The sequence below is a fragment of the Pelobates fuscus genome, chromosome 2 (genome assembly GCF_036172605.1).
Source record: "Pelobates fuscus isolate aPelFus1 chromosome 2, aPelFus1.pri, whole genome shotgun sequence".
Classification (NCBI taxonomy): Eukaryota; Metazoa; Chordata; class Amphibia; order Anura; family Pelobatidae; genus Pelobates; species Pelobates fuscus.
This window is the reverse complement of record NC_086318.1, coordinates 444,475,808-444,503,622: the sequence shown is the minus strand read 5'-3', so window position 1 is coordinate 444,503,622 and position 27,815 is coordinate 444,475,808.

Sequence of the window (27,815 nt, the reverse complement as noted above, 5' to 3'; positions counted from 1 at the left end):
CTTGTGATACGGACGAATGCTCCCCCTGGCTGTTAGTGTACGAATGTTCCCCCTGGCTGTTAGTGTACGAATGTTCCCCCTGTTCAGTAGTTTAGGTCTCCTGAACGCCATTTTAATAACTGTTCGGGAAATCGGATGGGCAGCGGTATCTGTTTACCGGGTGTTCGCAGGGTCATGTAACTGAAAATAGTTCCACGCCATTGACGACCAGATGGGGGTTCGTTAAATGAACGGGGTGTACGGACAGCCGAACAATAGGGGATAAAAGTATATAAAGAGCGTTCATTCCGCTACACTATATGTTTCCCACGACTCTTAGCCAATCTAATAGCTGTCTGAGCACCATGAGAATTGAAGTCTACACCAGCTATCAGTGACTGCTGTCTATAGGAATGGAGCCTGTATGGAATACATTTCCCATGATGCTCAGCCAGATTGAGTATGTTGGGAATTACAGTTCACAACAGTTATTAGTGATTGATAACTACTGACATGAGTGTTGTTCTGGAATATTAGTCCTATGACGATAAACCACCCAGACTGCTGGCTGGCTGAGCGCCATGGATAATGAAGTCCATGAAAACAATATAGATTGTTCGAAGCACCGGGTAGCAGGATGGGGGTACCTGGATACTGGGAGCAGGGCATTCTCTGGGTCTGTATTATACAGGGGGACAGGGTGCTTTGGGACCCTTGGAACTGGAGTGTATGCCATCGGGAACTTGGTAACCCCTCGTCATTTTATAGATGGGAATTTGGAATAACCATAGTCAGAAAAAATTCTCATTACCTCCCATTCTGAAGGCAATTTTAATAATAAGTGAGAAGGTACGAGTGGATAGGCTGTTTATAGCAGTCAATCACTATGTCAGTACTTTTGTAATGTGGAGGTGACAGGAGATGTGTGTGTGAGGGGGAGACGTTAGGGGATGTTGTGTGAGGGCAGAATAAGAGATCTAGAGTGTGGAAGGAGGACATAGGGCTGCAGGGTTTGTGAAGGGGGACATGGGGCTGCAGGGTGGGAGAACAAGACATGGTGGTGCAGAGTGTGAGAGGGGACATGGGGCTGCAGGGTGGGAGAACAAGACATGGTGGTGCAGGGTTTGAGAGGGGACGTGGGGGTGCAGAGTGTGAGAGGGGACATGGAGCTGCAGGGTGTGAGAGGGGACATGGGGCAGCAGGGTGTGGGAAGGGGGACATGGGTCCAGGGCCGGTGCAAGGATTTTTGCCGCCGTAGGCTAACAAAAAAGTGCTGCTCCCCCATCACAATGCCCCCCCCCCCCCCATATGATCTGCCATATGGGCCAACGCCGGTTCTGCACACGGTGTGTGTTTACATTAAAAAGCCTGCAGAGACCGGCTATAAACACCAGAACCACTTCATCAAGCTGTAGATGGTTCTGGTGACTAAAGTGTCCCTTTAATGTTAGGTAAATTAGAGATTAGTGCCACTAATAATATACTGGATTGCCTACTTACCACCAGATGAGGACAAGAGGATGATGATGGGCTCAGGCTGCAGTCTGGCTCCACTGGCTGGTCTAGAACATGCTCTCTGGAGGCAGTGCTCACAAACACAACAAACAGGAAGCAGCTCCATTATACAGATCATGGTCTGGGCCCCCAGGCCCTGACCGTGAGAATGCCTATAAGGCCTGCCCATAAGCCTGATGCCTACATGGCCCACCCATGAGTTCGCTCACAGGGAGTGGAGTGTATGTGTGTAGGGGGATGTGTTGTGTGTTATCGTAGAGGATGCAATGTGTATGTGTTCTTATGGAATGGAATGCATAGGGATACCAGTTTGTGTAAGGAATGTAGTGGGTGTATATAGGGGATGCAGTGTGTGTTTGTGTGTAACGAATGCAAGGTGTGTTCCTGTGTATGTAATGTAATGCAGTGTGTGTGCCTGTAAAAAGTGCATTGAGTGTGTGTAAGAGATGCATTAAGAGAAGCAGTGTGTGTGTGTAATGGATGCATTGGTGTTTCTGTGTGTTTAAGGGAAGCATGGTGTGTTTCTGTGTGAGTGTAGGATGCATTGTATGTGTCAGTGTGTGTGTGAGTAGGGATGCATTCTGTGCATGTGTATTTCTGTGTATGTGTAAGGATGCATTGTGTATGTGTGTAGTGTGAAAGAGAGGGTTTGTGGGGTGGGATAGGGGCTGAGAGTGGAGCAGCTCTTTATTTTTATTATTATATTTATTTTGTTAATATAATTTTTTTTGTACATTTTTTTCTTTCAGTTTTGTGTCTTACACTCCCCTTTAGTGTATCTCTTACAAACCCCTTGTGTTTCTCTTATCCCTCCTCTTTGTATGTCTCCTACATCCTCCCAACCCCTTTGCGTGTCTTACTCCCCCAAGCCACTTTGTGTCATACTCTTCCCAGCTCCTTGGTGTGTCTCTTTTCTCCCTAGGCCCCTCTGTGTGTCTCCCCCACAAGCAAAACTGTATGTCTCTCTCCTGAGCCCTCCCGAGTCTCTGTCTCCCCTACCAGCCCTTCTGCGCTTCTCTTTCAGCCCTTCCTCAGCCTCTCTGTGTGTCTTACACTGCCCCTGTCCCTTACTGATCTCTTCCACTTCCCCCGTCTCTTAGTGGTCTCATCTCCACTTCTATTCCTGTCCCTTAGAGGTCTCCCGTCCTGTCCCTTAGTGCTCTCCCCTCCCCTCCCGTCCTTAGTGCTCTTCTCTCCCCTCCTGTCCTTTAGTGCTAAGAGACAGTGGCTGCTGGGTGAGAGGGGGAGACAGGGGCTGCTGGGTGTGAGAGGGGGGGACAGGGGCTGCTGGGTGAGAGGGGGAGACAGGGGCTGCTGGGTGATGGGGGGGGGGGCGGTGGCTGCTAGGTGAGAGGGGGATACAGTGGCTGCTAGATGAGAGGGGGGGACATGGGGGGGAAAAAACAACTTACATTTCCAATTCATTATTTAAAAAAAAAAAAAAACTGCCCAGTTTACTCCCCCATCCCTCTTCCTTACCGCGATCCTTGGCAGGAGAGGATGCTGGGAAGTAATTATTTAGCTGGTGGTCCAGTGGAAGAAGTATCTGGTCTACACCCCTTGGTAGGTGTACAGGGAGTGCAGAATTATTAGGCAAATTAGTATTTTGACCACATCATCCTCTTTATGCATGTTGTCTTACTCCAAGCTGTATAGGCTCGAAAGCCTACTACCAATTAAGCATATTAGGTGATGTGCATCTCTGTAATGAGAAGGGGTGTGGTCTAATGACATCAACACCCTATATCAGGTGTGCATAATTATTAGGCAACTTCCTTTCCTTTGGCAAAATGGGTCAAAAGAAGGACTTGACAGGCTCAGAAAAGTCAAAAATAGTGAGATATCTTGCAGAGGGACGCAACACTCTTAAAATTGCAAAGCTTCTGAAGCGTGATCATCGAACAATCAAGCGTTTCATTCAAAATAGTCAACAGGGTCGCAAGAAGCGCGTGGAAAAACCAAGGCACAAAATAACTGCCCATGAACTGAGAAAAGTCAAGCGTGCAGCTGCCAAGATGCCACTTGCCACCAGTTTGGCCATATTTCAGAGCTGCAACATCACTGGAGTGCCCAAAAGCACAAGGTGTGCAATACTCAGAGACATGGCCAAGGTAAGAAAGGCTGAAAGATGACCACCACTGAACAAGACACACAAGCTGAAACGTCAAGACTGGGCCAAGAAATATCTCAAGACTGATTTTTCTAAGGTTTTATGGACTGATGAAATGAGAGTGAGTCTTGATGGGTCAGATGGATGGGCCCGTGGCTGGATTGGTAAAGGGCAGAGAGCTCCAGTCCGACTCAGACGCCAGCAAGGTGGAGGTGGAGTACTGGTTTGGGCTGGTATCATCAAAGATGAGCTTGTGGGGCCTTTTCGGGTTGAGGATGGAGTCAAGCTCAACTCCCAGTCCTACTGCCAGTTTCTGGAAGACACCTTCTTCAAGCAGTGGTACAGGAAGAAGTCTGCATCCTTCAAGAAAAACATGATTTTCATGCAGGACAATGCTCCATCACACGCGTCCAAGTACTCCACAGCGTGGCTGGCAAGAAAGGGTATAAAAGAAGAAAATCTAATGACATGGCCTCCTTGTTCACCTGATCTGAACCCCATTGAGAACCTGTGGTCCATCATCAAATGTGAGATTTACAAGGAGGGAAAACAGTACACCTCTCTGAACAGTGTCTGGGAGGCTGAGGTTGCTGCTGCACGCAGTGTTGATGGTGAACAGATCAAAACACTGACAGAATCCATGGATGGCAGGCTTTTGAGTGTCCTTGCAAAGAAAGGTGGCTATATTGGTCACTGATTTGTTTTTGTTTTGTTTTTGAATGTTTTGTTTTGTTTTTGGGTTCATTGAGAACATGGTTGTTGTTCAATAATAAAATTAATCCTCAAAAATACAACTTGCCTAATAATTCTGCACTCCCTGTAGACCATGTGCACAGGGCCTGCGCTCTACTAGTTACAGGCTGGTGAGAGAGATCTCCCACCGCACAGAGCTCCCTGTATGGGCCACAGGTCAGGCAGCACCAGCCCTAAAGGGGCCGGTCGGGGAGATCCCTTGATCTCCCCCGTCTGCCTCGGCCCATGGCAATCACTCCCCCCTGGGGCATTTGCCCGGTTTGCCTGATGGCAAGTCCAGGCCTGGCTGTGTGATACAAAAGTAAATACAAATACACAAAAATAAGTCCTGTGCTCAAACTCCCACTGAAACTCATGTCCCACGCCTGGGTAACTACTTTCTTTTGTTTTTAATGCATGTATTGGGGCGGATGTGTACTATGGTCATTGCTGCCACCCAGAAGTAAAGGAAGTCTGAGCGCAAGGGACTTATTTTTGTGTAAATAAGATACATTGTTCTTGTTATAAATTACATTTTAGTTCTATAATTTGTTGTTAGTAAGTCACCTAATATTTCTCAGAACATCCCCACTCCTGGCCACAATCTATCCCCCACCCCTAAAATGAAAGTGTCCCCCTTTGGCCATTTAAATGTTGGGAGGTATGCACCTCTATATAACTGCATTTTGTTAAAGTCTAGGAGTATCACAGAAGTGGCATAAAGCCCCCATGGTAATAATTGTAAAGTGGCCACTCTCCTATAGGAAATTAGAATCACTAGATGTAATAATCACCAGGTGGAATCACTCATTTTACATGCGCAGGGATCGCTGCCAACAATCAGACATATTTTGTGGGTTTTATATCAGGTATAAGAGACACAGACTGGGTGGGACGAGCCATTTTTAACTGCCGACTGGAATTGTAGCTGTTATGTAATGTATTTAGGGCCATGTTATGTTACACACATTGAGTGTCTCAATCATTTCAGCGTAAATCTCATTGTATCCGTCCTCCCTGCAGTATGAATTCCCACTTCTAACTTTGAAGCTAAATTTCATATGGGCGTAAACCTCATTTAATTATAAGCTTGGGGAATAATTTCATAAAAAAAGCTCAAACTGTGTACAATGTTTAGCCGCTGCACAGACTGCAATCAGGGCTTGACTCACATTGCCCAAATTGCAGAGACTAGCAGCCTCGCGGCGCCATCTTGTCTGGGCTAATGTTAGCACTCAGCATACAGGGAATGAAGTTATATATAACGACTCCTATCCTGACACAGGTCTCATTAGGCACAGGACAAAATGGCCCTCAACGTGAGCTAGAACGCTGTGACCCTAAACTACCACACCCAGGATCCCCGGCCAGTCGTGTGAGTTTAGAATAATTTAATAGTAATATAAGTTTGGTATAAGGTGTTATCAAAGCCAGTAATTCAACGTATGTTTAATGATGGGTGCTTTTTAGATGTGTTTTTATTTATGAAAAAATATATATCTGATAATAGTTTATTGTGACAATATTCTACATATTATTATTGACAATATAATTCAGACGGATTGCTCAGCGTTTTGCAATTTTAAGAGATTTAACAGCAAAATTAGGAGAAATGAGGTGTTTTAACAATATAATGTTCACTTTTCATTTGCATAGCTCCAGGTGATAAAAAAGCAGTTTTTTTGCATGTGTAGGTTGCCATGGTAACACCATCCGTCATGACCCAACATTGGAGAATTTGTATAAAGGTGATTTCTGGGGCTTAATTCTAAAGGTGGTGCGTTTGGCAGAGAAGGGATTGCTTTGTGAGTACCCCATGATGCATGTTTGGCAGTTAAATTAGGGGAACAGAAATTGCTTGAAATGTGACCTTTCCAATTCTCATTAGTGAAGAAGCAATCTATTAAGCGAGGGACACCATACCGTATATCAATGTCTCTTTACCTCGATATAGTAATATCACGAAATGTTCTCACAGTTAATTCTAGATACAGAGCAACACCCAGTTATTATATTATTATTGTTGTTCGTTGATGAGACTTTAAAAGGAATGTGGTTTATGTAATAAACTCTTAACTCGTCACAAGAGGAATTGGGGGAATTCGGACAATCCTATCTCCATTTATACACTTCACACACAGCCAAATATTAATTAAACAATAACGGGAAAAGGCTCGTATCACCAGCCAAAAATAAACTGACATTGAGGAGAGTGAGCTTCTACCGCAATAATCGTTTATCAGACTCCAGAACGCTACGTAAAAATGCAGAAAAAAATAAATCTCCGTCTGTTACATGAGCTCCCTTTATGTCATATTTAGAGATTAAGATTTGGGTATTTATTGGGTATTCTCGCAGGAAGCACTAATTAGTACAAATGAATCCAGGGTTATTAAACCGTTCTTAATCATTTTCTAAAATATACAAACAAGTTTTAAGAAAAATCATTCATTTTTTTTAACTTGTTTTATATCAAATGTCATAATGGACTTAGCGAGAATAAAACTGGTATACTCCCTGTGATGGAGTTCCCTCTACCCCGGCTGGGTACCTCGCCAAGTCAGCTTCCTAGCAGCTTACAGGGACACTGGAACGCTTCCGCCCCAGTTGCCGCAGCTTGACTGGGGGTCCTTCAGGAGCTTTTGCAACCAACCAGGCAGCAGCTCTCCTTCCAGGCAGGTATCATTCCCTCGGCCTATATCACTGCAGCCCTTCTTCCAGGCAGATATCACCCACTCTGCCTATTCAGCTGTAGCTCTACTTACAGTGATTATATTTATTACAGCTCTCAGGCCTAGCTGTCTTGATTTATCCCAGAGTTAGAGAGATCCTGCAACCAGCAAACAGGTCCAAAGACTCTGTCACTAGGATTCCTTAAAATCCACACAGGACACATGTTCCATGAAGAACTGCCATTCAGAACTTTGTTTTTCTCGGGACTAGCCCATAGGCTCATTACATGCAGATTGTTGTGAAAATGTAAATGAAATACAAATAACCAAATCATAGCAGACAACATACAGCAACATATTATAACACAATGACATATTCATAAGGGGGTGGGGAATATAATAATGAACACAAAATATCACTTCTGCCTGCAAAATTAGCAATAAGCAATATGCAAATCTACCCAAATATGCAAATGAGCAAACCTTGCCATTCAGGTAGTGCATATAGCTGTTGCTGCAACCAACAGAGGGCGCTATACAGGCTCCATGCCCAAATCCTCCTAGTTGGTAGCAAACATCAGAAGGACAGGAGAGCACACAAACAATTAACAATACATACATAATACACATCCATTACACACACCCTGCACCTACAATGGGCACAGGGTGACTTAAACATAGGAGTCATCGTGGGATCGAATTGAAGTGTCCATCCTATGTTCCCAGTGAGGGTAACTACCGTCACACTCCATAATGGCCCACAAGGATCACATAACTCGATAACATTATCTCCAAACTGATAATAAACGAGTTTAGTGCAATGCACAATAACACAATACGGTCTACATACAGGAACTAAAATGGAGGAAGACACACTACTGCAAACACATGCCGAAATAACTGCAATCCGATAAAGATTTAATAACATTTATACAGTTTTACTATCGTTTCACAGGGTGCTGGATTTAGGAGGTTACTGTCAAGTGACAGCCATGAAAGATCCCATTGAAAATCAACTTTCACACCCATTTAGTGAAGGAATCAGGACATTGCACACTGCAAGGCCCATAATATGATGGCAGCAATTCTATAACATTGGTCCTTAAAGGGACACTATAGTCACCACAACAACTTTAGCTTAATGAAGCAGTTTGGGTGTATAGATCATGTCTCTGGGGTTTCACTGCTCAATTCTCTGCCATTTAGGAGTTAAATCACTTTTGTTTCTGTTTATGCAGCCCTAGCCACACCTCCCCAGCTGTGACTGACAACCTACATGAAAACAAGATTGTTTCATTTTCAATCAGATATTAAAAGTTTTTATCTCATGCTCTGTAAATTGAACTTTAATCACATACAGGAGGCTCCTGCAGGGTCTAGCAACCTATTAACAGAGCATGAGATAAGAAATTCTAAATTAAACAGACTGTGCAATAAAGGACGTTTAAACATTAGATGACTCTTTACAGGAAGTGTTTAGGAAGACTGTGTAAGTCAGATGCAGGGAGGTATGACTAAACAAAGTGAGTTAACTCCTAAATGGCAGAGAATTGAGCAGTGAGACTGCAGGGACATGATCTATACACCAAAACTGGTTCATTAAGCTAAAGTTGTATCAGTGACTATAGTGTCCCTTTAAGGGGTTAAAACAGAGAGAAAACCTTCACTTTCAGTACATGGAACATGGATCAGGCAGTGTTCTGTGACTCAAAATTTAGAGTGTGACATCATAGGGCACATTCAGAGCAATATAAAAATGACATGGAGTCCATTGGTGTATCCTGCTGATGTCACTGATAGATGGGGTGAAATATAAAACAAAATCTATATCCATTTTGCAGAGACCACAGATCTACAGATAGTGCAGCAAGAATACTTATAATGAAATCCAAAACATTATTGTGCTACAAACCCATAAATGTGCGATTTGGCTGTTGGCAGAGTGTGTTTGTTTTATATGTGCTATGGCGCAGGTTAGAGCACGGAAGGCCACGTCCCACTACCACTGCAGCAAATTGTGACTGCAGGCCGACCAAGCTCTGCGAGAATTATACTGTTTGTGGATTTAATCGGCCACGTGACATGTCACTAATTCTTTCCAGGGGCGAAGAGGCATGGAGCACTCTGCAAATCATGTAAAATATATTACATCTCGTAAAATCTTCTTTATTCAGATGTTTCTGTATTTAGAGTTACAAGGCTTCCTTGCTAAAGGCACAGATTAATCCTCTTTGATATCGGACACACCCTGTCTGAACCAGCATGAGTTACTATATGTTCGTATTCTGAGCATCAAACCCCAAAGAACTATGGCCAACAATTCAATCCAGCTGCGCAATTACCTGACCTTCGGCCGGTATGGGGCGACAGTTATTAAAGGGACACTATAGTCACCTGAACAACTTCAGCTTAATGAGGTTGTTCCGGTGAGAACTATAGCTCCCTGCAGCCTTTCTCATGTAAACACAGTATGTTCTGAGAAAATACAGTGTTTACATTGAAAGCTAGGAACACCTCCCATTGCAGTCACTCAGAGTGAACCAGAGGGACTTCGGAGTTGATGGAGACATAATATGCCTCCATGCACTCAGATCTGCTGTCAGCAGAGCACAGGGCAGCACTGTGCAAAGCATCCTGTGATTCAGTATCTCCTCCCTCTGCATGCAGACACTGAACTTTCCTCATAGAGATTCATTAATTCAATTCTTCTCTATGAGCTGATGCTGATTGGCCAGGGCTGTGTTTGAATTGTGCTGGCTCTGCCCCTGATCTGCTTCTTTGTCAGTCTCAGCCAATCCTATGGGGAAGCACTGTGATTGGATCAGGCTACCACTTCTGATGATGTCAGCAGACTGCTTGTCTCAGCATGCAGATTTACAGCTTCTGGCTTGAATATAGTCAGATTTACTATATTTATGGAGGCATGAGGGGCCCAGGGGGGCTAGATGGTTGTGTTAACACTATAGGGTTAGGAATACATGTAGTTGCACTGGTGACTATAGTGTCCCTTTAAAGCGATCACAATACAGAGTTCACAGACTTTCTCGCTGCCGATGTTGCCACCAAATTCAGAAAATGTTAGTGTCTTCAGAGCATAAGCCTTGATCTCATTATAACTCTCTCAGGTTCGAGCTTGATAGGGTGATATCGCCAGGTTAAGGACAAAATATTGGCGCTTTCCAGCTGTTTTTGTTTAAGGTCACAGACAGGCGCATTGATAATGCTAATAGGTGACAGGTGTGTCATTAACCCATTGTGTTCCATATGGACATTGCAGTGTATCAGGGATATTCACTAAAGCGAGAATTTAAAGTGAATATCAAATTCAAGGTTATAAAAGCCAAACCAAAAGATTCTATATGTCAACTGTGTTTCCAGTCTGTCTGCTTTGGCATTCAATTTTAAAGAAGGCTTGCATTGAAGTATCGCCCGGTGAGGACATTGGGTTTTGCCCTGTGGACTCTATAAGATGGCCTGCATTTAAGTATCGCCCGGTGAGGACATGGGGTTTTGGCCTGTGGACTCTATAAGATCGCCTGCATTGAAGTATCGCCCGGTGAGGACATTGGGTTTTGCCCTGTGGACTCTATAAGATCGCCTGCATTGAAGTATTGCCCGGTGTCGACATGGTGCCACGACTTGCTGGTGGACCAGGGCTTTGGTACAATACGGGCTGGTCGTCTCACTGATAAATGGCAGTAGACAGGAAGATGTCTAAGGGAGTGCACTGAGCAAGGAGAACTTAATCATTCCGGCTAAAATTCTCCAAATTCAGCAAATTTCAGCCGTCCATTACGGTGTGAGTGGGAGGCCAGGAAAATATTGCTAGCACAGTTATTGACCTTGTTGTTGTAGAGTTTCTGATTTATGTCCACTCTGAGGGCAGACTTTCTTAATCACTCAACCTTTCGAGAGTCATATCTATTAATTATCTCATGGCTATCCCCGTAATAACGCCACAGTATTTATCTCCAAGATTATATTCAGGGCAGGGTGGGATCAGACAGATGTTACAGGGGTGTCCTAGAGTTGGTGGCACATCAGACAGATGTTACGGGGATATTGTGGAGAGGGTGGTATATCAGACAGATGTTGGGATGCCGTGGAGGGCGTAGTATATCAGACACATGTTACAGGGGTGTTGCGGAGTTGGTGGTATATCAGACTGCGATCCTGTGCTCTGGAAGCCCTATGGGCCCCTATCAGGTGGAGGTGCAAGATGTACGGCTGGGTGTGGTGAGATTCTTACATAACACGACAGACAATAGTAAACGCCGGCTCATTGCTGGGAGTTTTAAGATAAACGAGATGTAACGCCGATGTTGTTGTTTTCTCTGCAGTCAGAGCTGTAATTGTTAATCTTGTTTTATCCCAGTTCAGTTAGCGCGTCCCCAGTCTCCTCGTCAATCACAGGCGTCATATTTGGTGATTTGACTAAGGGTCCTCTCTATAAAAATGGGTTCAAAGGAAAACTTTCATGGGAAGTATTCATTATTATACATTTATTATCAATAATGTAACACGTTGTCACCATTTATTTATAATTTTATGATGAACTCTGTACTTGTTAATTAGACTGATGGGTTGGTTACCATGGTAACTGCTGCAGATTTGCTCTGTTTGAATAATCCATTATCTCTGTATTTCCTGTGTAAATGTTTTAGTGTCTGCGAGTAAACAGGAGTTATCCTATTTAAATGCACAGTCCGATATTATTATAGAATTCTATTATCCTTGTTTCTAATGTAATCCCTTTATACGCAGGTATATCAGACCAGGCTGTACATTGGAGAATTCAAGCACTGTATGAATGGAGGAATAGGCATAAGGCTATCCTAACTATAAGATAAGCCCAGGGACTAATGAAATCGTATTTAGAAAACTGGGCAGACTAGATGGGCCGAATGGTTCTTATCTGCCGTCACATTCTATGTTTCTATGTTTTACCTAGAGTAGTGAAAATGGTTATTTAAAGTTAGAAAACAAAGGTGTGGAATTCTCAGTCTAGCGAACACATTGTATCTAATTCAGTAGATCTCTAAAATCGTGATTCCTTTTTGTTGCAATGCAGGGTATTCTGGGTAATATTTACAACACAGTGACTGGATTTGAAATTCAAATTGAGTTGTTTTTTTATTTTTTGGGGCGGGGGGCAACAACAGATACAGGTGTGAAACTTTATTTTTCATTCTGAATTATAACATAACTATATAACTAACTTTGCTCAACTACCTCCTACTACCTTTAAATGTTATTCCCTTTCACACCTTTAGTACAATATAGAAAAACCTGTAAATAAAACACATTTTAGACATTTTCAAGTAAAGCCCTTATATCCCCATGTTCTACCCTAAAATGTAAAAAAAAAAAACCTCTCGCCAACAAAAACGTGACTGCGCAAAGAATGAATCCGGGTGTCCAGGCCCCCGTCTAGAGGCAGAATGAATTTGTAATGACAGAATATAATAATAATATAATCATTTATTATCTTCCTCAAATTGCATGGTTCTAAGTGACTGACTGCATGCTGGAAGATGTAGCCATTTAGGCTTTTCATTAGCCATAATGACAAGTAATAATATATATAATATACTGTGTGTCCTGAAACTTGCGATCTACGTGGGACGGCTAAATACTAAGAGATCAGAAAAACCACAGGATCCTAGGATGGTCTAAAAACAAATATAACGAAGAACCCTCTGTTATAATATACCCAGCTGCTGGGGCTCAATCAGTATACATTTCCTGATAATTTACATGTAGGATTAAAAGGATTTGGGTTTGGAGCCGTAGAGTTTGTTTTTGTTAGTATACCTAATGTTTTCATAAATGGTAATAAATCCTGATAGTATTGACTTCACCAGGGCAGTAACTGTATAGGTAGATAATTTGTAGTACTACACTGAACTAAAAATCGTGTGATAATTAATCGAGATGCAGAATTGCGAGTCTGGCCAATCTCACAAGTGATCTGTTATATGACACGCTCGGGCAGGGGGCATAGTGAAGGAATATAATTTAACCTGGAGGGTCTGGCATAGGGTGGACCCCTGTCTGGACCTGGAGCTCCAGCTCTGTCTGTGGGGGGCTCTCCATGAGCCCACAGTGCTCCCTACTCAGCCCTGCACCCCCTTTACTACCAGGGTGAAGGATTGTGCTGTGCACCTCTGTCACATGCAGGTCCCTAGCGGTACCACGCATCTCAGTGACTCCGAACAGCAGCCATCGCTTGGAGTCACTGACTAAGGGAACCGTAAGGTTAGTATAAGTACCTTCTAAATTAATGTGATTGGCTCCTGTCATATCCACACCCCCAAAAGGTAAGTGTATGGGGAGTGTGGCATGACAGGGGCCAACGGGAGCCTTTTGCCAATTTAGGCTCCCACTGTTTCTTTAAGAGCGCGCCCGAAACCCGCGGCGCGCTTTTAGACTCAGGCGGGACACGTGACCGTTTCTCGCGGTCACTGCCCGCCTTCCTGTTGCAGCCCTCGGATGAGCCGCGCGCGGCTCGTGCAGCAGCAGGACCGCGCGCGGTGCGAAGAGAGGACCGCGGCCGGCCCCTGGATAAGGTAAGTAACGCTACAGTACCCCCCCCCCCCTGAGGACACGCCCTGCGGGCAGGTAGGGCCAGGTCTGGCAGGAAAACAAGAGTGGAAAGAACGCACAAGGTGAGGAGCGTGAACAGCATCAGCTGAAATCCAACTGCGCTCCTCAGGCCCATAGCCCTTCCAATGCACCAAGTACTGAAGTCAACCCCTAAGGAAACGAGAGTCAAGAACAGCAGAAACTTCGAATTCCTCATGACCCTCCACAGAGACAGGAGGGGGAGGGGGAGCATGCCGGGTTTAGCGGTTGCGTACGTACGGCTTCAACAATGAGGTGTGAAAGACATTAGGAATATGCAAATTCTTAGGAAGGCCCAAGGCATACGAAACAGGATTAACCTTATGCAGAATACGATAAGGACCAATGAAGCGGGAGCCAATTTCATAGAAGGCACCTGGAGGCTAATATTCCCCGTGGAAAGCAAAACCCTGTCCCCCACAACATAAGAAGGAGCCGCTCTGCGATGCTTGTCAGCCTGAGCCTTCTGGCAAGCAGCGGAATCCACCAAAGAACGCTAAACCTGCTCCCAAGTATTACGCAAGCCAGCCAAATGCTCATCCAGAACTGGCATGCCCTGTGAGGAGAATGCAGCCGGAAGAACAACGGGATGCTGGCCATAGACAACGTAAAAAGGGCTTTTGCCAGAAGAATCATGAGTGGCGTTATTCCGAGCAAACTCAGCCCAAGGAAGAAGGTCAGACCAATTGTTCTGATGGTAGGACACAAAACAACGAAGGTACTGCTCCAGAGACTGGTTGGCACGTTCAGCCTGGGGATGGTAAGCGGAAGAAAATGAGAGAGAAATACCCATTTCTCAACAAAAGGCTTTCCAGAACCTGGAAATAAATTGGCTACCCCTATCGGACACAATAGATACGGGAATACCATGTAACCGGAATACCTCTCTAACGAAGATAAGAGCTAGTTCCCTGGATGTGGGCAACTTGCGAAGAGGCACAAAGTGAGCCATTTTGGAAAACCGATCTACTATAATCAGGATAACTGTGTAACCATTCGAAGGGGGGTAATCCAACAATAAAATCCATGGATAGGTTAGACCAAGGTCTCTTGGGAACAGGTAATGGATGCAGAAGCCCACAAGGATCTCTACGAGAATATTTCATACAGGCACAAGTAGTACAAGCACCTATATAGTAAGTGACATCCTTGCATAAGGAATCCCACCAAAAATACAGAGAAACAGCTGACATCGTTTTGGAAATACCAGGATGTCCAGCAATCTTAGTATCATGATATAACGACAGAATATCCCGTCTCTCGGGAACATCAACGAACAATTTATCAATAGGCCTCTCTCTAGGTGCCATGCTTTGTTTCGCGTGTATGGCCTGCAAGAGGGATGAAGAAATAGACAAAATAGTAGTAGCTATTATCCTGTCTGGGGGAATGACAGGAGTAACATCAATCTCCTGTTTGTCAGCAGTTTCAAATTGTCTGGACAGAGCGTCTGCTTTAATGTTACGATCAACTGGTCTATAGGTGATAATATAATTGAAACGGGACAAAAACAGTGACCACCTAGCCTGCCTAGAAGATAATCTTTTAGCTTCACCAAGGTAGGATAGGTTCTTGTGATCCGTAAAAATGAGGTTAGGATCCTTAGTTCCTTCTAACAAGTGTCTCCATTCTTTAAGAGCTAAGATAATAGCAAGGAGTTCGCGATTACCCACATCATAATTCTTTTCAGCTTTGGACATTTGTCTAGAAAAGAAGCCACAAGGATGCAGCACCTACCCCGATATCAGAAGCATCAACTTCAAGAATATAAGGCAGTGAGGGGATAGGATGCTGTAAAATAGGTGCAGAGGCGAATGTAGTTTTAAGAAATTCAAAAGCCTGAAGTGCCTCGGAAGACCAGACACGAGTATTACCACCCTTTTTTGTCATACGGGTGATAGGCGCTACAATAAAAGAAAAACCCTTATTAAAGCATCTATAATAGTTAGAGAAACCAAGAAAATGCTGAATGGCTTTCAAACCTTGTGGCCACTCTATGACAGCAGAAAGCTTCTGGGGATCCATACGAAAACCTTTAGCGGAAATCAAATACCCCAAAAACTGGACTTCGGATTGGTCAAATAAATGTTTTTCTAGTTTACAATAAAGACCATTTGCAAGAAGGGTCTTCAGGACTGTTGTAACATGTCTGTGATGAGTGTGTAAATCTGTAGAAAATATTAGTATGTCGTCCAAGTACACGATTACAAATGTGTGAATAAAGTCTCTTAAGACGTCATTAATAAATTCTTGAAATACTGCTGGGGCATTGCAAAGACCAAATGGCATAACAGTATACTCGTAATGACCGGATCTAGTGTTGAATGCCGTCTTCCATTCCTGGTCTTTCTTAATACGTATTAAATTGTATGCACCTCTAAGGTCCAATTTAGTGAATACAGTAGCATGTTGCAGCCTGTCAAACTATTCTGTGATTAACCCCTTAAGGACCAAACTTCTGGAATAAAAGGGAATCATGACATGTCACACATGTCATGTGTCCTTAAGGGGTTAAAGGTATAAGGTATGCATTTTTGATAGTGATTTTATTTAGACCTCTATAATCGATACACGGTCTTAAATCACCTTCTTTCTTAGATACGAAGAAGAACCCCGCTCCAGCCGGAGAAGAGGATCTCCTAATGAACCTCTTTTCTAGTGATTCCTTAACATACTCCTCCATGATACGGTTTTCTTGACTAGAAAGGGTACACCCTGCCCTTTGGAGGTATAGTGCCAGGCAATAAATCGATAGCACAATCATAGGGTCTGTGAGGCGGTAATTTATCAGCTTCCCTTTTATCGAATACAGTCTTGAGAAACAAGTACTGAGGAGGTAGAACAGTAGACAAAGGAGGAGGAGTAGGAACATTAATAGAATTTAAAGGGGTGACTTTAATCATACAAGATTCGTGGCAGCCTTTGCTCCATGATTTTAATTGTCCCGACTCCCAGTCGAAAATGGGATTGTGAGAACGTAACCATGGGTACCCTACCACAATATGAGAAGAGGGAGAGGTGATAACCTGGAACTGAACAGTCTCAAAGTGTAAAACCCCTGTGTACATGAATAATGGTACAGTTTCATGGGTAACGACTGGAGTACTTAAAGGTCTACCATCTATGGCCTCAATGGCCAAGGGTATCTCCCTCTCTCTGATGGGAATGTTGTGTTTCGTAACAAAACCAGAGTCTATGAAGTTCTCAGCAGCCCCGGAATCAACCAAGGCTAGTATGCTTTCATCTATACAACTCTCTCCCATATGAAGAGAAACAGGGAGAAGCAAACGGTTAGGAGGCAATTTAGGAGACTTAGATATCACACCCAAGGCCAGTCCCCTATAAGGTCTTAGGTGCGAGAGTTTTCCGGAAGCACAGGACATTCCTTTATCATATGGTCTCTCCTACCACAGTATAGGCAGAGTCCGTCCCTTCTTCTATGCAATTTTTCAGTATCCGAGAGTTTGGCAACCCCTAATTGCATGGGTTCCTCCTCAGATACTTTGAAACTCTCAGGTTTATCAACTTTGGGGTTATTAGGTGTAACTAAACATCTATTCCTGTTCTTGGTATAGAGCCTGTCACAAATTCTGTTATCTATATCAATGAGGTAGTCAATAAGTTCCTCTAATGCAATATGAAGCTCCCTAGCTGCTACCTCATCCAATATAGTGTCAGATAAACCTTCCATAAATGCAGTAGTTAACCCATTGTTGGTCCAATCTACCTGTGAAGCATGGGTACGAAACTGAATGGCATAGTCAGCCACAGACCTAGAGCCCTGTTTGATTCTCATTAATGTTCTGGCGGCATTCTTTGACCTTTTAGTGGTGTCAAAAGTTCTACGGAAAGCCGTAAGGAAACTATTGAAATTATGCACCATAGGTCCATTGGCTTCCCAAATAGGATTAGCCCACTCAAGTGCTTTGTCAGTAAGTTGATGCATCAAAAACCCCACTTTAGACCTATCAATGGGAAAGGAACGTGGATACATCTCAAAGTGGAATTCTATTTGATTAATGAAACCTCTGCATGTCTTAGCCTCCCCTCCATACCTGGGAGGGGGTGTTAAATGGGGCGAAGCATTAGGCATAGTGGATACTTCGGGAAGAAGAGGTGTAGGAGGTTTAGGTTGCGGTTGCAGGAATAGTTCTAGACAAGAGCGTCTGGAGAGCCTGAGCTATCTGATCCATACGGTGGTCCTGCTCTACAAACCTAGCCTCATGAGAAGCCATTTGCTGAGCTAAATCTGCGGGGTCCATGGCCCTATCGTAATGTAACGAAAATATACCCCAACTCGCAGGATTCAACTCAACAAAAGACAACACAGAGGAGAGATACGTCTACGGGACCTTAGAATGGCCGGACTCGACGTATATGAGAGGAGACCGAGTCAGGAACGATCCGAGGTCAAAGGCACAAAGAGACAGCGTAAACTAGGACTAGCCGGGGTCTGGTACACAGTAAACAGCAAGCCGGCAAACAGAACAGATAAGGATAAAGAGATAACGTAGTCAGAAACAAAGCCAAGGTCAATATGAAGGAACACAACTGAACACAACAAGCGCTAAAGGGAACTGCAACAGAAACCACGATAGGGCAAGGACTAAGGGAAAAAGGTGAGTATAAGTACCTTCTAAATTAATGTGATTGGCTCCTGTCATATCCACACCCCCAAAAGGTAAGTGCATGGGGAGTGTGGCATGACAGGGGCCAATGGGAGCCTTTTGCCAATTTAGGCTCCCACTGTCTCTTTAAGAGCGCGCCCGAGACCCGCGGCGCGCTCTTAGATTCAGGCGGGACACGTGACCGCTTCTCGCGGCCGGCCCCTGGACAAGGTAAGTAACGCTACAGGTTCCTCTCCACATGCAGCACTCAGCCAACACACAGCACAGCTTCCCCCACACACAACACTCAGACACACGCATACTCCCCTCCACACACAACACTCAGACACACACAAAATTCAACCACCACACAACATTCAAATAGCACACACAGGCACACATAAAGTTCTCAGCCTCCTCCATACACAAACACTCAGTCACTACACAAACTCTCACACACATGAGTTATTTCCCCACTACACAAATACACAACACTAGACACACTCACATACCACAGTCAGTCCCTGCACCACATGCACAACACACAGTCTTGCACACAACAGTCAGTCTACCTCCCACACACAAATAGACATTTCCATTCATATAACAAAACTTAAGAAGAGCCTATAGCTCTGTTGCAGCCTTTATTTAGCTCTGGGGTCTGGGAGGGGTGTATACTATTGAGTAAGGATAAAAGATTGGGGCCTTTACTGTCTCTTCTAAACCACTGAGTGGATCCATTGCTTTGTGCGATTTCATCAGCTCAGGTAACTAAGTGATGATTTGAAAAAGCTACAAAAAATATAATAAATTCCCAGTTCACGTGCTTATACTGTCCTCTAAAGCTTACAATCTAATGTTGGAGCAAAGACACAACACTAGGCAATGGTTTCCTACACTCTGTAGATGTTGAGGAGATTCAGATTAATCCCAAGGATTTATTAGAGATAAGAAAAATAAAACAGACAGAATGTGCGTTTCCTGGATGACATATTGTGTTGGAGCAAGCTGTTTGTTTGAATGTTACCTTGTTATCCTTCTGTTATGGCTGGGTCACCCTGCCTTTATAACAGATACATCATTACAGAAAGAGCCAGTGTGTTATAATCCACCTGTCAGGATTTCACTCACTGATTGCACACTACACTGAGCGCACAATACAATGAGTGCACACTACACTGAGAGAACAATACAATGAGTGCACACTATGTGGCAAACCTAGCCACTTCAGACTATAGAACTGTGTCTTTAAAGGTTGTCCTAAGCACTGCTGCCATATTGTGTTTTAATGTAAATTGCTTTCTGTATTGAACTGTATGATTGCCTGTATCCTATAGCAGGGGTAGGCAACCTAAGGCACTAGTGCCATGCACGGCACTCAAGGTGTCTTTGCACGGCACTCAAGACTGCTAGAGCCAAACAGGCTCTGGCCTATAAGGAGTCCCAGTGAAACTTCAGATATCTGCTAATACGAAAAGGTGGTGAAGGACAATCCTCAATTTATGCATTGCAGCACATCTGAGATCACTTCCTCCCAGCACTTGTGAATGGGAATCCACACTGTAGTAGAGCAGCCTGCAGCTGCTGTTACTGCTCCTGTCCTTGACCTGTATCTGGCCAGCCTGGTCCCCACTGGAACCCAGGGAAGCCACCCACACTGCTAGATATACATGGAGATGCAGAATAACCCTCCCCTCATACAAATAATACGAACAGCCCACAAACAAACATACACACAATCCGCACAAACATAACCCGCTAACAATCCACATACATGCACACAACCCCACATGCAGCCTCTCACATGCAATACCCCAAACAGCCCCCACACATACACACACTACCAAACACACAATGTGGCATATCCATCCACACACAATTCCACAAGCAGCCCCCATACACAGCCGACATTCATATGTATCATACACGATGCCATAAACTACTAATGAACATATACAATATAATAGCTTATACACGCACAAATACAATGATACAAAGCAATTACAGTAAAAATAACACAAGCAGAATACGGCAGCATACAGACCTCAATTTAAAAAAATAGGACCGGCACGCTACAGGACATCACACTCCTATATCGGCACAGTGCTGCTAAAAGGTTGCCTACCCCTGTCCTATAGTATTCGTATGCTAGCAGCCGAAAGCCGCTAGCATTTACATGGTGGTTTCACGAACAGCAACTTTCCCGGCTGTTCGTGAAACGAAATAAGTACCGAACACAAGCCCACACACTGAGGGTCGTGTGGCGCCAATTAACAGATTGCAACATTGTTGCAATCGATAGTTAAGTGCTTTCCTAGGTGGCCGTCGTTCGACTACCGACCACGCGGTGGTCGGCCATCTTGGATTCTTTGTTTCCCCACCAGTGTTTTGTCATCGAGTGCCTGGAACTGAAAACGGCTATTCGACGGTACAAACACCGCTGTACTTCCAGGCCGTTCGGGAGCTCCGGTCTTTCCCTATTGTGGTTCCCCATCGGTGTTCGGTACTTTCAGACGATTTTAGTAATAAAGTGTATTTCGTGCGGCGTTCGGTCGTTTTAGCTGGGATCTGAGTACTCAGACCCCAGCTATCTACCGAATGTCCGTTCGTGCAAATAGAGTGAATATTATTGAAGTTTTGGATTTTCATGTGAATTGCCGGTTCTGCCAGGTTAAGTCCCCCATGTAGTCCCCTACTGTATTACCCCTGCTATGTCAGTAAGGAAACCCCTTGCATGGGGACTTGCATAAATACTGGAAGCTGTGAATAAAGACCTCAGTTGACTCCCAGAACTGTGTTTCGTCCGGTTACTGGGGGATTTGGGATATTGCCTTACTTTTCAGCGCTGACTGTGGATTTAACCTTAATACCAGCGGAGATCATGGATTTTAATATTGCACTACGTTACACACTACACTGAGCGTGCAATACAATGAGTGCACACAACACTGAAAGGACACTACACTGAGCGGATGTTACACTGAGAGGACACTACACTGAGCACACAATACAATGAGTGCACACTACACTGAGAGAACAATACACTGAGTGCACGCTACACTGAGCGCACAATACAATGAGTGCACACTACACTGAGAGAACAATACACTGAGCACACAATACAATGAGTGCACACTACACTGAGAGAACAATACACTGAGTGCACGCTACACTGAGCGCACAATACACTGAGTGCAAGCTACACTGAGAGAACAATACACTGAGTGCACGCTACACTGAGTGCACAATACAATGAGTGCACGCTACACTGAGAGAACAATACACTGAGTGCACGCTACACTGAGTGCACAATACAATGAGTGCACACTACACTGAGAGAACAATACACTGAGTGCACGCTACACTGTGCGCACAATACAATGAGTGCACGCTACACTGAGAGGATATTACACTGAGCGTACAATACACTGAGTGCACGCTACACTGAGTGCACACTACACTGAGTGCACAATACAATGAGTGCACGCTACACTGAGTGCACACTACACTGAGCGGACGTTACACCGAGCAGACATTACACTGAGTGCACACTATGCTGAGTGCACAATACAATGAGTGCACGTTACACTGAGAGGACACTACAATGAGTGCACGCTACATTGAGTGCAAACTACACTGAGCACACAATACAATGAGTGCACACTACACTGAGAGAACAATACAATGAGTGCACACTACACTGAGAGAACAATACAATGAGTGCACACTACACTGAGTGCACGCTACACTGAGTGCACGCTACACTGAGTGCACACTACACTGAAAACACACTACACTGACTGCACATTACACTGAGAGGACACTACACTGAGAGGACATTACACTGAGCGCACGCTACACTGAGTGCACACTACACTGAAAGCACACTGCACTGAGCGGTCATTAAACTGAGAGGACATTACACTGAGCGGACATTACACTGAAAGCACACTACAATGAGTGCACGCTACACTGAGTGCACACTACACTGAAAGCACACTACACTTAGTGCACAATATACTGAGAGCACACTACAATGAGAGCACACTACACTGAGAGGACACTACAATAAGAGGACACTACAATGAGTGCACGCTACACTAAAAGCACACTACACTTAGTGCACAATATACTGAGAGCACACTACAATGAGAGCACACTACACTGAGAGGACACTACAATAAGAGGACGCTACATTCACACACTGCATTCATACACACACACTGCATTCATACAAGCACACTGCATTTATACACACACTGCACTCATACACACACACTGCATTCATACAAACACACTGCATTCATACACACACACACTGCACTCACACACACACACACACACACACTGCATTCATACAAACACACTGCATTCATACACACACACTGCACTCATACACACACACACACACACACACATTGCATTCATACAAACACACTGCACTCATACACACACACTGCATTCATACAAACACACTGCATTCATACAAACACACTGCATTATATACACACACACACACTGCATTCATACAAACACACTGCATTATATACACACACACACACTGCATTCATACAAACACACTGCATTATACACACACACACACACTGCATTCATTATATACACACACTGTAAATAAATATTCAATTGTATAACATGACAGGAGGCTTCGTATTTGCTTAAGTCTCTCTCTACACAGCAGCACAGAAAAACAACCAAGCAGAAAAAAGTTAGGTACTATAAAACTCCCCTCCCCATGTATCATTTCCCTTTCTTTGCTGCTCTTCAGACAGTACAGGTCAGAGTACCACTGCCTCCTGCTAATTTAGTGGGTGGCTGTATGATTTTGCTTACAGTGTTTTTACTTTTTTATTTTTTGGGGACTTGTTTGTATGTTTAACCTTATACCCCTCTGTCTATTGCTCTGGGGTTTGTGTGGAGTTTGTGTTCCTCTGGTTTTCTATTCACCTCCTCTGGGGATTCTCCCCCCTTTCTGTCCCCTTATTTCCTTCATGTATTTTTCCATTTTTACTTTCTCGGTGATTTGCCGCTCAGGGGTTCCAGGAGGCCGGCCTATTCTGCCTCCTCCGATTCCCCCGAGCTCCGGGACCGCGGAGTTCGCCTCCAGCGGTCCCACCTGTGGTTCCCTTCCCCTCCGGTCGCGGGGTGCTGGGTTTTTGCTCCCGCCCGCCGACCGGAGCCTCTGCACGTGGCCGCCTGCCGAGGCCGGCTCTATCGGACCGCGTGTGTCCGCCGGAGGAGGAGAGAGCGATGGCGCTGTCCCTTCTGGGGTTTCTTCTCCTCCGGTCGCGGGGTGCTGTGAGTTCGTTTGCACCCGCCGACCGGAGCCTCTACACGTGGCCCCCTGCCGCGGACCGCTTGTGAGCAATAACGCTCGCGCTCACACACCCCCCCCACCTCTCTGTCCGTCCGGAGTACACTGCGAGGACATTAGAGGTAGGCTTCCTCTCCAGGGAACCAGGTAATATATTTTTTTCCCTCCAGAGTTAGACCTGTTGTGTTCATACAGTATATTTTTTATTGTGCAGTGTTTTTTAAGTGTTGTAGGGTTTAGAGAGAGGTTTCTAGGGTTTAATTTACCATTCATTTTTTATTTTGTGATTTATTATGGGTTTGTAATCACATGTTTACTGAGGTTTCTATGCTGATACTGGTTAAAATGGCATAATGTCTTACATTATGCACTTTAGGTCATTTGGGGTGGATGCTAATGCATAAGTACTTCTCTGGGGTGAGTGCATACTTCAAGATCACCCTGTTTGTCAACCTCCTACGCTTGCACTTGGATTTGATTTCTGGTATGGGAAATTACGGTATGTAGTAGAGATTTCCATAATGTTTAAGGACATTACTGTGCATATATTATTCCTGCCTTCAGATTAACTCTATGCTTCGTGGATCCTGCATGTGGTTATTCATGAAGGTGCCCCAAACACTGTACTACACCATACTACGTACACCTGCTCCTGGGGGGAGCCTGTACCCTGCATGCACCATAACTACTGTATCAGAGGCCTACATCTGGCCCGTTACCGCATGGTGCCCCAGGACCTATTATTACACGGATTAGGAGCGCTTTATTATCAAGGTCCCTTACCGCTGAATGATACACCACCGATAGGTGACTTGGCCAGCTATGGCTGTGCCCATTAAAACGGCCTGCTATGTCTGTGCCCATTAAAACAGCCTGCTATGTCTGTGCCCATTGAAACGGCCTGCTATGTCTGTGCCCCTTGAAACGGCCTGCTATGTCTGTGCTCATTAGAACGGCCTGCTATGTCTGTGCCCATTGAAACAGCCTGCTATGTCTGTGCCCATTAAAACGGCCTGCTATGTCTGTGCCCATTAGAATGGCCTGCTATGTCTGTGCCATTGAAACGGCCTGCTATGTATGTGCCCATTGAAACAGCCTGCTATGTCTGTGCCCATTAGAACGGCCTACTATGTCTGTGCCCATTGAAACAGCCTGCTATGTCTGTGCCCATTAAAACGGCCTGCTATGTCTGTGCCCATTAGCACGGCCTGCTATGTCTGTGCCATTGAAACGGCCTGCTATGTCTGTGCCCATTGAAACGGCCTGCTATGTCTGTGCCCATTGAGATGGCCTGCTATGTCTGTGCCCATTGAGACGGCCTGCTATGTCTGTGCCCATTAAAACGACCTGCTATATCTGTGCCCATTAGAATGGCCTGCTATGTCTGTGCCATTGAAACGGCCTGCTATGTCTGTGCCCATTGAAACGGCCTGCTATGTCTGTGCCCCTTGAAACGGCCTGCTATGTCTGTGCCCATTAGAACGGCCTGCTATGTCTGTGCCCATTGAAACAGCCTGCTATGTCTGTGCCCATTGAAACGGCCTGCTATGTCTGTGCCCATTGAGATGGCCTGCTATGTCTGTGCCCATTGAGACGGCCTGCTATGTCTGTGCCCATTAAAACGACCTGCTATATCTGTGCCCATTAGAATGGCCTGCTATGTCTGTGCCATTGAAACGGCCTGCTATGTCTGTGCCCATTGAAACGGCCTGCTATGTCTGTGCCCCTTGAAACGGCCTGCTATGTCTGTGCCCATTAGAACGGCCTGCTATGTCTGTGCCCATTGAAACAGCCTGCTATGTCTGTGCCCATTAAAACGGCCTGCTATGTCTGTGCCCATTAGCACGGCCTGCTATGTCTGTGCCCATTAAAACAGCCTGCTATGTCTGTGCCCATTGAAACGGCCTGCTATGTCTGTGCCCCTTGAAACGGCCTGCTATGTCTGTGCTCATTAGAACGGCCTGCTATGTCTGTGCCCATTGAAACAGCCTGCTATGTCTGTGCCCATTAAAACGGCCTGCTATGTCTGTGCCCATTAGAATGGCCTGCTATGTCTGTGCCATTGAAACGGCCTGCTATGTATGTGCCCATTGAAACAGCCTGCTATGTCTGTGCCCATTAGAACGGCCTACTATGTCTGTGCCCATTGAAACAGCCTGCTATGTCTGTGCCCATTAAAACGGCCTGCTATGTCTGTGCCCATTAGCACGGCCTGCTATGTCTGTGCCATTGAAACGGCCTGCTATGTCTGTGCCCATTGAAACGGCCTGCTATGTCTGTGCCCATTGAGATGGCCTGCTATGTCTGTGCCCATTGAGACGGCCTGCTATGTCTGTGCCCATTAAAACGACCTGCTATATCTGTGCCCATTAGAATGGCCTGCTATGTCTGTGCCCATTGAAACGGCCTGCTATGTCTGTGCCCATTGAAACGGCCTGCTATGTCTGTGCCCCTTGAAACGGCCTGCTATGTCTGTGCCCATTAGAACGGCCTGCTATGTCTGTGCCCATTGAAACAGCCTGCTATGTCTGTGCCCATTAAAACGGCCTGCTATGTCTGTGCCCATTAGCACGGCCTGCTATGTCTGTGCCATTGAAACGGCCTGCTATGTCTGTGCCCATTGAAACAGCCTGCTATGTCTGTGCCCATTGAGATGGCCTGCTATGTCTGTGCCCATTGAGACGGCCTGCTCGTTCTGTGCCTTTTTGATTGGCCTGCTATGTCCGTGCCCTTCTGACCGGCCTCCTCTATCTGTGCCCTTTGTTAGGCCTGAGTTATCTGGGCCGGAAACCCCTTTTGGCCGCAGGCCTGGGAGGATATCACTGAGAAAAGCCCAGTACCCACTATGGGCATGGAGATAGGTGGGTGTCCAGGCAGCCACTGCTGCCTTACTATCCGAGAGGACACCAGTATACGGACACCTCAATATGATTGGAAGGGTGAAGGCCCTAAACCTCATGCCCTGTGGGGCAAGGTTTTTTATGTCTGTGCCCATTAAAACGGCCTGCTATGTCTGTGCCCATTAGAATGGCCTGCTATGTCTGTGCCATTGAAATGGCCTGCTATGTCTGTGCCCATTGAAACGGCCTGCTATGTCTGTGCCCCTTGAAACGGCCTGCTATGTTTGTGCCCATTAGAACGGCCTGCTATGTCTGTGCCCATTAAAACAGCCTGCTATGTCTGTGCCCATTGAAACGGCCTGCTATGTCTGTGCCCCTTGAAACGGCCTGCTATGTCTGTGCTCATTAGAACGGCCTGCTATGTCTGTGCCCATTGAAACAGCCTGCTATGTCTGTGCCCATTAAAACGGCCTGCTATGTCTGTGCCCATTAGAATGGCCTGCTATGTCTGTGCCATTGAAACGGCCTGCTATGTATGTGCCCATTGAAACGGCCTGCTATGTCTGTGCCCCTTGAAACAGCCTGCTATGTCTGTGCCCATTAGAACGGCCTACTATATCTGTGCCCATTGAAACAGCCTGCTATGTCTGTGCCCATTAAAACGGCCTGCTATGTCTGTGCCCATTAGCACAGCCTGCTATGTCTGTGCCATTGAAACGGCCTGCTATGTCTGTGCCCATTGAAACGGCCTGCTATGTCTGTGCCCATTAGAATGGCCTGCTATGTCTGTGCCATTGAAACGGCCTGCTATGTCTGTGCCCATTGAAACGGCCTGCTATGTCTGTGCCCCTTGAAACGGCCTGCTATGTCTGTGCCCATTAGAACGGCCTGCTATGTCTGTGCCCATTGAAACAGCCTGCTATGTCTGTGCCCATTAAAACGGCCTGCTATGTCTGTGCCCATTAGCACGGCCTGCTATGTCTGTGCCATTGAAACGGCCTGCTATGTCTGTGCCCATTGAAACAGCCTGCTATGTCTGTGCCCATTGAGATGGCCTGCTATGTCTGTGCCCATTGAGACGGCCTGCTCGTTCTGTGCCTTTTTGATTGGCCTGCTATGTCCATGCCCTTCTGACAGGCCTCCTCTATCTGTGCCCTTTGTTAGGCCTGAGTTATCTGGGCCGGAAACCCCTTTTGGCCGCAGGCCTGGGAGGATATCACTGAGAAAAGCCCAGTACCCACTATGGGCATGGAGATGGGTGGGTGTCTAGGCAGCCACTGCTGCCTTACTATCCGAGAGGACACCAGTATACGGACACCTCAATATGATTGGAAGGGTGAAGGCCCTAAACCTCATGCCCTGAGGGGCAAGGTTTTTTATGTCTGTGCCCATTAAAACGGCCTG